General features: G+C 41.2%; 1 protein-coding gene across 7 annotated transcripts in view; it reads right to left on the reverse strand.

Moving 5' to 3' along the window:
* LOC138935055 (uncharacterized) overlaps positions 1-11,579 on the reverse strand; it is a 96,153-nt gene that overhangs the window by 54,240 nt on the left and 30,334 nt on the right. For 2 of the 7 annotated variants that reach the window (XM_070299344.1, XM_070299349.1), the window contains one exon: positions 9,974-10,321. The exons of 3 other annotated variants lie outside the window; for them this stretch is intronic. The gene's annotated coding sequence lies outside the window, so the exon portion shown is untranslated. Of the gene's footprint in view, positions 1-9,973; positions 10,322-11,579 lie in introns of those variants that run through there. 2 more of the 7 variants (XM_070299346.1, XM_070299345.1) reach the window with 2 other exon arrangements.

Consider the following 11,579-nt stretch of genomic DNA (forward strand, 5'->3'; position numbering starts at 1 on the left):
ACCAAAAAGATTAAAGATAAATGATATTTAAAATCTGTATTAAAATTTTAATAAAATTAAAATCACTTGAATTTTAACGAGATTAAAGCTTCGATTATTCAATAGCACTATGTGAATTTGCATCATAAAGGAGTGATCCATAACTAAAAATTGCAATGCCGTGACATTTCAATTAAGATGAAATTTCATTTCAAACTCATGTCAAATATACATACATATATATACAATTACTTATGAGAAATTGATGAAATGTTTTAAATTGATTAAATATTTCATATATTTTTTATATAATAAGAAAGAGAGAGAGAGAGAGAGAGAGAGAGAGAGAGAGAGAGAGAGGAGTACAAAAACAAATTTTTTAAAATTATATTGTTCTAAATAATTTTTTGAAACTTCTCGAAATATTATATATCCTTAACATCGAATAAGGAAATTTGCAAAAAAGGACAAGGTCTTTTATTAAAAGAGAGATGTAGAACTATGCATCACGTTGTGCATTCAAAAATGCGAAAATAAGGTAGAGAGAAACGTATATTACCAATTATCAATGTGGCCCCCAGAACCGGAGGCCACGCAGGCGAGGCCAGGGAACGTTCTTTTTCTCGGGAGAAAAATAATTTTGCTCGCGATGGTTAACGAGAACGACAACGATCGACGTTACCCCGTTCCACGGAAATCGCGCTCTCTTCGTCATCTCTCCCTCTTTCTTTTCCACCTATCGCACACACGTGTACACATCCATGTAAATACACACACATACACACCCACATGTACGTACATACATATACGTACTGCTCCGCCTTACCACCCTAAAATCCTCCACCCGATTTTAATCTCCGACCGACGGAGCTTTTAGCTACCCCCTTCGCTCTCGCTCGCCGGGGTACAGTAAAAAGGTAGAACTACTCGGCGGCGAGAGGGAAGGAGGGGGACGCGATGGGGCGGCTCGGCTCGGCTCGCCTCGCCGCGTCTTCTTCGGGGCCGTTCGCTCTTTCGTGCGGGAGAAACATTTTTCTATCATATAAATAAAATTTTTTCCGATAGCCGCCGCGCTCGTTCGTTCTCGCGAAACAAACAAACAAACCACTCGCCACCATCGGGCGAACGAACGAGCGAGCGGGCGAGCGAGCGTATCGGGGTTGGCGAGTGCTACGTCCGCCAAGTTCCTCCTCCCTCCCCCGATATGGGTCAAACTAAAACCGCGCGCCACCCCCGGGCCCTCCGGGTCGGCGAATCCGCCACTGTACCCTCTCGCGTGTGCAAACACACAATACTCACCGCACACGCGTGTGTACAGTTACACGCATATATATATACAATACACACACAAACAGGTATACACGCGGGGCGCGCGTACAATCGGAGAAACTGCGAAAGCCACGGCGTCGTGGCCCCATGGCGGGGAAAGCGGGGGTGAAAGAAGAGAAGAACGAAGAGGACGGAGCACGAGACGGTGAAGGAGGGCAAGGAGAGGGCGACGGCGGCGGCGGCGGCGGAGGTGGCTCGTTCGGGGGATCTTTATCAAAGTCAACGCACGCCGGTCACCATGGCAACGAAATTGGATTTTTTTTTTCGAAGTTTTTTCGGCCCTTCTCGCCGGCGCCCATTCCCCCGAGAAGGGGGGCGGCAGCGGCGGCGAGGGAGGCTTGACGGAGGAGACGGCGGCGGCAGCGGCAGCAGGCAGCAGCAGCAGCAGCAGCGGCGCAGGCGAGCAGAGTGCGCGGGGGGACGGATGGGGTACGGAGAAGGAGGGAGCGAAGAAGAGAAACGGAGAGAGAGAGAGAGATAGAACGAGAGTATCGAGAAGGTCGGGGAGACTCTGACGAACGGCGACCGGGGAAGCCAATAATTCGAATTGAGAACAGCCAATGGCCGTGCATCTGATTTTTTGTCGTATCATCGCCGAGGTCGTCCGCCCTCTCCCGCTCGGTCTGCGCGCCGTCACCCCCCCCCCCGCACAATCCCCCCTCGTCCCCGTTCGTTCGCCACCCCCGTTCTCCCCCGTCCCGCCGTCGGTCGCGTCGACGAAAGGGGCCGCGCTCTCTCCGCCTGACTTTTTGTAAAAACTCCCTCTCCTCTTTCCCCGCTTTCCTCCGCCGCCATCACCTCTATGTCCTCCTCGTCCTCTACCTCCTCCGTCTACTCTTCTCTTCCTTCTCCTCCTCCGCCTCCACTTTTTAACTCTTCGTTGTCCCGTCTCTCCTATGGTGTTTTGCTGTACACGCTCGGATATGCGGCGTAGATATATCGCGCCATAGCGGCGAAGAATTTCCAATATGATGGGAACGCAGGTACAGTCGCTCTCGATTTTCTTTTTCTCTCTTTCTCTCTCTCTTCTTTCCTTCCTCCCTTTTCATCCGGACACGTCGTCGTGTTATCGCGAATTCCGAGAGGAAGGGCACAGCCCGCAACCGGTTGCTTGAGCATTATGCTTGCGCTATGTCGCACTCAGTGATGATTCGTCGAGTGGACACACTGTTGAATTCCATGGCGTATATGCGATGAATAATCACATATTGTCACGTACAATTGCAGAAAGTGATACAGTAAAGGAAAGAAGAGAAGAGAGAACTTTTTTTCAAGACAAAAATATATCGCGAGAGGATTTCGCTATCATAATTAATAGCATTTCGTGCAATCGTGAGAATTTTGATCCGACTAAAAATGATTTCGCTGAAATATACTGAAAATTTCAATAACAAGCTTGAGACGGAAAAATACACTTTACGAATATCATAGTGTAAAAAAGCGAGAAATTGATTCTTGTTTTAATAAATGTTCGTGCCACACATTTAACTCTTGCTTAGAAATAACGATTAAGTCTATGCATTATTATTATTATTAATTTCTTGTAAAAAAGTAATAACATATTTTAAAAATTTGCATAAATATTCTTCATTAGTCATACTAGTTTTTCTACAATCGACATTAATTTTCACGATTTCTACTCGCAGCTTGTTTACGCTATAATCTAGTCGTCGTATTATCGCACACACACACATCACGATATATAATTCTTAGAGAACCTTATAAGATCCTAGGCTATACAACAGACACATTATTCATCCATTCGCCTTTATAAACGTTCATAAGCGAGATATGAAAACTGCATCTTAATATATCTCACTCTTCCGAAGAATAATGTGTCTCGACTCGCTCGAGACTCCCGCGAGTCGTACATTCCGTCCAACGAGATCCCGAAAAGGACACAGAGAGAAAAAGGGAACGAGAGACTAGACGATTTTCAGGCCGTTCTCTCTCGCAAAATTACCATCCAAGAGGTGGTTTCCGCGTAACGAAGTGCGCGGTCGCCGCCTCTCGTATTTCCGCGCGCTTCCAAGAAGAACGACTTCTCTGAAACTTGGCCAAGAGCTTCGTGTCGTACGGCGGCGCCGATGAAGTTGGATAAAATTCATTTCGCAATTTAGCCGCCAACAAAAACCGAACCGCCGGTCGGGAAAGGCAACGTTGCGAAAACCTTCTGCTCCCTTATTAAAGTTTTCGCCGATACCGTTCCCCGGGCAAGTTTCATTCGTATCTTTATTCATCGACGTCAATTGTCATGAAAGCGCGACCGAGAAACTGTGTATATATTATTCTTATTCTTGCGAAGCGCGGGATGAAGGCCTCAACGAGGAATTATTGCAAATTGTGCGAGACAAAAATGTGCGGATAGAAATGCAGAGCCATACAATTATATGATATATAATTGTTATCGCTTGAAATATTCTTTAAGAGATACTTTATCTTAAGCTGTTTGTGTCTAGTCTTTAGATCAATTATCGTTAATAAAAGTGTCATAATAATATTAATTGAGATCGATTCCAGTATTGGTTTCAAAACAACATGTAAATATCAAAACCTTTTCAATTTATGGATAATAAATCGGATAGCACCTCGATTACTAAAAAATCGAATTAATTTTAATGTTAAAAGATTATTCAAGTTTACAAGTAATACAATTAATAAGGAAATAAGATCGATTTATTTTGTTTGCACATCCATCGAATCGAATAAGATATTTAGTTTATCGCGTCAAGCAGGTGATACGCAATAGGTTAGAGTTTTCGTCGCCGGATATAAACGGCCTAGAAAATAATAGAACACGCGATAACCTTTCTCGGCGAACACGTTAGATGCGTCGAGCTATCTATTGTTACAGAAGCTCCATTTTTTGGAGCAACGAAATATTTCCTTCGGACTCTACGAGAAGTAAAACTCGAGAACCTCGGAAAAATTTATGGAAGCTTTAACTTCAAAATTAATGCATGTCAATAAATTAATCTTTGATGATTCGAAATATGCAAATAAACGGCTTTATTAATTGAAGGAATTTATTTGACAGATAAGATTCAAAATTGGATAATCATGAATGTGTCCCCATTTATTTTCCAGCTTCTAACAACGAAATTCTGCGTCTTAATTTTTACTGTAACTTAAAGAAGTTGTCGTTATGTCATTATATTGGTACAAAGATAATTACGTTGTTATAAGAATATTTTTTTCAAAAAACTTTTCTTCCTGGATAGAAGGAAACTCTATTCGAGCAGCGGTCGAGTCGAATGTTAATACCGGTTTGAGTTTCGCCGCAACTCGAAAGGACGTGGATTGTCCTCTTCAGGATCCTCGTGAATATCACGTACCGAGCGATGTATCTAAACTCTTCTCGTTCCCACCTCTTCCCTCGTCGGCCCATTCGCCGTTTCTACCGTGGGTCCCGAAGCTCGTGCGGGAAAAAGTGCGGCAACTTCCGGCGCGATTCGAGCACATTCCACGGCAACCTCGAGCTCGACGAGCCATTATAACGCACGACTATAATAACTTTTACTATTACGATTCGCGTCTTATAAATCGTTCCGTTCGCGATCTTTCAAAAGATTCTTATCGATCTTTGAATTCTTGAGAGGTAGAGTTTTTCCAGTTTAATATCTCGCTTTTTTCGATCGTATCGCATAAAAGACTTGTTCGGCGTAGATATGTATATGTATGTTTGTATGCAAAGATACAAATAATTAGATGTTTTTATGCGCGTTTCGCGACGTGAGCACCCACCGCTAAAGAATCGAGAGCGGAAGCGGCGCGCTTTAGAGCGCTCAAGCGCATATCGAAACGACCTTGTGTCCGCTGCACTCGATCGCCGGAGCTGTTCCCTCTCGAGATTGCTCGAGCCGCGAACGAACAAGCGAGAACAACCGGTCTCTCTCGATATGCAACGCGTCCATCACGAGGATAATAAATGTCGGTTAAGTCCGGTTTCCGGCAGCGAGAATCTGTTTATAAAAATACAAAATGAGAAACGTCGCACGTGCGCGCGAGATCTTTAGACGCGTCGTACGCGAAACGCGACACCCGGCGACGCGAGAATCCACGCGCGAATGTGAAAACGCACTGCTGACCCTTACCTTGTGACGGTATACGCGTTGTTTTACAGTCACTACAGTCGCGATACAACGGAGACTTTGCCGTGGATAGATTACGATCCATATGACGCCGCGAGAGTTTCCACGGTCTGTCTGGCATGTGTGTGACAACAAAAATTTGCCTCGCTACTCTGTAGAAATTTAGTAGATTTGGAAGTTGAAGAAAAAATTTCTCGGACACAATCACTCATTTTATCGTTAAGCTGCCCGAATCTCTATAATTCCACAAAAAGAAAAAAAAGAGAGAGAGAGAAAAAATGAGATAACATAACGATAAATATAGAAAAGCTAATAGTAAAGTGAGAATAGATATTCTCACCGTGCGTTCGTATCTATGATAATATCATTGAGTCAATAGAAAAATAGAAAATGTTTAACGTCTATTCACTTTCGTGCAGGACAATTTCGTAACTTGGCGCCTAAAAAAATTTCAGATTTTTCTGTTTCTTCTTATATAAAACAATACTTCTCGCGAAAATGAGAAACATGATTTAAATCGTTGTTCTCCGCGTTTGAAAACGGCTCGTTCCGTGGACTGAACGTAATCGCGCGGTATGCCATACTCGTAGACAGCTGATTTTTAACGTCCGCGAAGGATTCAATTCTTCCGAGACGCATTATTCATAGAGTATTACCGCTAACCGTGCACTATACTGGTACGAAATTACCGGTACGCACGCATACGTTATTATGTACGGCAACTTGTTCAACGACGCCCACTTGTTCAAGCCGCCAGTCCCCCTTTTCTCGACGTACAAATGCGCCGTAATTAGAAAAGTGTACGCGTATAAGCGTGCGTGTTCGTTGACACTATCAGATTTCCCGTCTGCGCTCTCCCCCGCGGAGAAGAGAACGCGATTGCGTTCTCAATATTTTATGCATCGCGCTACGCAAGAAGCATTGCTCGCGCTCTTCGCTTCTCTTTTTCTTTACCGTTATTATCCGTGTCGTCCATCTGTGTAAGCACACCGCGCGTCATCAGCGCGGTCAACTATAGTCAGTGGATGAACTCTAGTTGGCGATCGATCGATTATCCAATTTCCCGGTGTCCTCTTACATGCATTTCTGCACGCGACGATCTTTCTCGCTCGGCCCAAGCGATAAAATCTTTTCGCCGCTTAACGATTTTCCCGGGAATCTGATTAAAGATTTTATAGGGCGAGAGAGAGAGAGAGAGAGAGAGAGAGAGAGGCAAATTTTTGTCACGTTCTGAAAATATTTCTTGATAAACGAAAGCGCAAATTTTTGAAGACTATTCAATGCGAAATAAAAACGGTAAAAGTAATAATGGATTACGAAAAATTGCAGAATTTGAAATAAATTTTGCAATCGCGAATTAAATATAATTTATAGATAGACAATCGATTTTTTAAAGCTCGCTAGCGAAATATTTATAATGAAAGAGCGGATGCGAATTCGAAAAAATTAAATTTTATTTAATCTCGCATCAGATATAAAATAATCTCATTGCGTGAGTAAAAAAAAAAATATATAATGGCGTACAAAGTATCTCTAACGAAAGAAATTTGAAATTTCTGTTCCATTGCTGTTAAGCTGATTTTCGGAGAATCGATTGTGCCATTAAAATGCAACAGGTTTTCGAGACGGGACGGATCCGAAGTCCTCGATCTTGCAGAGCATTCCATCGAGCGGATCAAGGTCTCGCCCTTTTTATAGCATTGAACAGAGAATCACTTTTCGATTCTCGACTCGCATATATTTTCATAATATAAATCGTAATAAATAATGCAAAAGTAAATTATAATATATATTTTTTTCATTTATATATATAAATCTTTACGCGACGAAATCTTTGTTTTGTATAACGTATAATTAACTTTTTTCGTATATTCCTCTCTCTCTCTCTCTCTCTCCCTCTCGTAAACATAATTCAATATATTGTATTTTACTGTAAATTTTACTTTGTAGGTTTTATTAACCAGATTACTTTTTAATCGACATCTTCGCTGTCTACTGGAAAGCTTGTGAAATCTTCATTAGACACTCATGTTATTATCACAATTAAATACGATCGTTTAAATTAAAAGCGATTAGGAAATAAATGCACCGCGCTGATTTGCGCAAACATGTCAATGGTTCTTTGACGCGCAGCTGACCCTTCTCGCGTTTATGGTAGCTTGCAGTCTCGGTTGTTAGACCCGTTTATCTGTCACCGCGCCGATCGCAACTGTCGTTTCCATCGTCAGCGAATCATAAAATTTCATCAGTCAGGATATACGATACAATCCGCTACGTCTCGGCCGTATATACTATACGACGCGATCAAAATGAGTATAATGAAAAGCGGCGCAGTATCCTCGTAAACGGGTAATAAGACGCTCTGTTACCAGCGCGCGCTCCATTGGCTACATATGCTTGAGTTGAAAATACTTATCCGACGAATTTCAATCGGCAAGATTACGGATATGCGCGAGAATATAGACGCGAACGTTATATGGCTTGATAATACTATAATCTTTGATATTCTATTGTATTTTAATGTATTTCATGTTGCTATCTATTTTTTTTATTGTCTTTTGTCTGCTCTTTTAGCAATTATTTCTTTATATCGTATCATTATCGCGTATATTATTTTGATAATTAAGCAATGCAATATTTTTTTTTTTTTTTGCGTGAAATTCTCATACAGTCGTGGATTTGAATAAAATATACTTGGCTTTACTCTATCTCTGTCTTTATAATTGTTATTTTCTGTTATCGTGGCTTTCCTATATTCTGCCAAGAAATAATTTATTCTAACGATGTATCTCATTTTACGATCTGAAAATCTCATTTATCAAAACAGAAAGGATATCATATGTGGACATAAAGAGATCATAAGAGAAAATTATTTTACATCTTTATATAATAATGTTTTTCAAATTTTTTATGAATTTTTATGAATTCATTCATCTCTCTCTTTCACTTGTTACGAATACTTATGCAAATTAACATTACTATGTCTACGATATTTTTATGATATTTGATATAACATTACTATATTTAAAAAATATTAATTTCGAGAGGCATGGTTCCCCATGATTTTCTAATACCTTATGCAATTCGATACATTTAACATTATTTCATGTAATTCTTCCCACCCTATCGCTTAAAAATTTTCCTTCCCTCACTCCGGCGAATTGACCACGTCACGTGACATCCTCGCTTTCTAGCAGGAAGAAAAAAATCGAATCACGGCGAGTCCGATCGATTCGCACAGCTGGTTTCCTGCCGCGCACGCAAATGCGTATCTATATATATATATATATATATATATATAAACGTACAGCGTCACGCACGTGCGTGTGCTCTTTCTCGTTCGCTCGCGCGCGCACTTGTTTGCATGCACATATGACGTAGCTCTCGATGTATGCAATGTCGCTGCGTGGAACGCAACGCGCGTACGCGTGACGTGGCCGCCGAGAGAACGCACGTGTGTTAGGTCTATCCGTCTCCTCATCCCTCTGACCGCTCGTTCTCTCTTTCTCTCTTTCTTTCTCTCGCCCCGCTCCGAGGAAACAACGAGCGCGATTGGCCGTCGCGGCTACTCTCACCGTCCCGACCCCCCGAGAGTCCACAGATGACCCATTCCATTCAGTCACCCGTACGGACTCGAATGTTACTACCGCTTTATCCACACCGCGTACCATCTCCCTCTTGTTTGCTCCTTTCCACTTTCTCTCTCTTTCCGTCGCGCCTACTCAAACGTGTATCTCTCTCGAATCAACGCGTTTTTCCGTCTCTCTCTTGCTCGTGTCGCACACGCGAAAGCAGCGTGCGTCGCGGAAACGTTCGCACAGGTTTCCAACCTGACCTACGACGAGCGAGGCACGGCCAGGGGCGAGAGATCCCGACGACGCAATGTTATCCGGTGTTAGCGGAGGAAGGACGAGAGGGAGGCAGACAAGGGGGAAAGAAAAGGGGATACGGTTTCCTTCGCCGATCGAGACCGGAGGGATTTTTATCGACGATCCTAAACGACTATCGTCGATCGCTTTTTCGCTCTGAACGGCCATCAACGATCGCCTTTGCTTGCTAAAGAACGATCGGTCCAGTGCCCTTTATTATTAATAAAAGCATCCTCGGGATGCAGATTCGCGCGCCACGGTAATCCTGATAGAATTCCTCAGTCTATCAGTTCTGCGTATCATCATTATTGAGCAGAATATTCAATTTTTTTTTTTTTAAAGCTTTTTCTGACTTTTTTTATATTCTCGATGCTTAACAAAATTACAAATGCAAAACTATATATGAAAGAAATAAGAATGGATCAAAGAATCCCACACGTATCATAGGTTTTGACGATGGAAACTGCTAGGAAACTCTATAATTTGAACTATAAACAAAATATATCTCAATATAAGATAATATATGTATAAATGTAGGAAATATATTTCTTTGCAATCAATTTTATTATTTACGAGCTGTCGGAAATATATTCTAAAGATATAAGTTAATATATAAGTTTATATATATATATATATATATATATATAATGGGAATTGAATGGATTACAATGCAATACGACAAATTGAGAGAAACCCGATAGTTACCTATATGCTGTTCCTCGAACTGCTGGAAACCGGCTCGTAAGAGACTCGTGAACGATGCGGTGTATCAGTCAGCGGCTCGTTTCCGCAAAGCTCACCAACGCCGACCAGTCTCGTGATTCAACACGCGAATCGCTTCTCGTCTTATTAAACTGCACTGTTACGTGAATCAATTTGAATCCACCGTCGTATAACAGCCATTCTCCGATTAAGTAAGAATACTCGACGCGCGCGCGGGTGTGCGAACGACGCGACACGAACAGTTGACATTTATTCGTGTCTCTAATGCAATTACAAAAAAAAAAAAGAAAAAAGATTATAGCGAAAAATTAAGCGATAAAAATACGCATTCTATGTGTAAAATATGAAATTAACTCGTTTTATATATATATATATATATATATATATATATATATATATATATATATATAATACAGAGCACAGTAGAGAAAATTATATCAAAGAGAAGAAGAAAGAGTGGCATACAGACGCAGATGACTGACAATAATTTTTCACACGTTTCAAGTTTTATAATCCATCGGACGCTAGTATTTATCAGAGAGGGCAGATGTGGTTTGCGTTATCAAGGGCACGCACGTGTCTTATCGCCGTATTATCGCCGATTAGCGCTCTTAAATATGTATAAAATTTTGAAAGTGCTTAAAATATAAATGTAAATAAATGTAAAGAATAAAATTTGTCCGCTTAATCGCGCAGAAATTACTTACGATAATTGATTATTCTATATTTATGTATCATGTGTGTTATAAATGTTATAAAAATTCTATAATCAAATTTTCTATGATAACTATGGAATATATTTTAATTATTTTATTAATCTCTTGAGTGCTAATTATTTTATTTTCACGCGTAAAATAAATATAAATATGATAAACGTGATTTGAATAGCTTTGTTTAAAAAAAACCGGCTTATTTTAGATACTTTTCGATATCGCGAGGCAAGAACATTGCTCCGACTTGGCGTGAAAGGAAAAGCGACAACGGTCGTTTTCCGTTAGCACAGTCGGTTGTGCGATACGTTAAAATAGCCGACTATAGTCTCTCGATGCTCGAAGAAGCTCCGGTTGCCCTCGCATGGATGTGCGCGAAAGACGTATGCCATCTTTCTCTTTCTTGTTTCTCCCCTCTCTGTCTGTCTATCTGTGTCTCTCTCTCTTTCTCTTTCGTTCGTACTGTGTCTTTTTGCTCTTTCTCTCTCTCTCTCTCTCTCTCTCTCTCTCTCTCTCTCTCCGTCTCTCCCGTATACTTTTGTCCCGACAGAAGAAACGCGGGTCGAGAAGCTTGTGCCCTCGATGCCGCTGTTAGGAGGCATGGAATCCGCGATTCTATCGCGCCACCCGATGCTATATAGGCTGCTCCAAGAATAGCTTTATTCTTTCTGACATTTGAACAATCATTAATGATGAGATCAAAGCAATATGAAGATAATAATGATTATCCTAAAAAGAAGATTCCCTCTTTTGCAGATGATGCAATTATTATTAAAGTTGCTAAATTATTATTAAAATTGTTAGGATGTAAGAAATTTATTTCGCGTACGTATTCAAACGTTTATTAAAAGGGGTAACTGTTGGGCCACCCTGTATGC

Source organism: Polyergus mexicanus, unplaced genomic scaffold (assembly GCF_030449975.1).
Source record: "Polyergus mexicanus isolate NDT 795.1 unplaced genomic scaffold, iyPolMexi1.0 SCAF_7, whole genome shotgun sequence".
Taxonomy (NCBI): domain Eukaryota; kingdom Metazoa; phylum Arthropoda; class Insecta; order Hymenoptera; family Formicidae; genus Polyergus; species Polyergus mexicanus.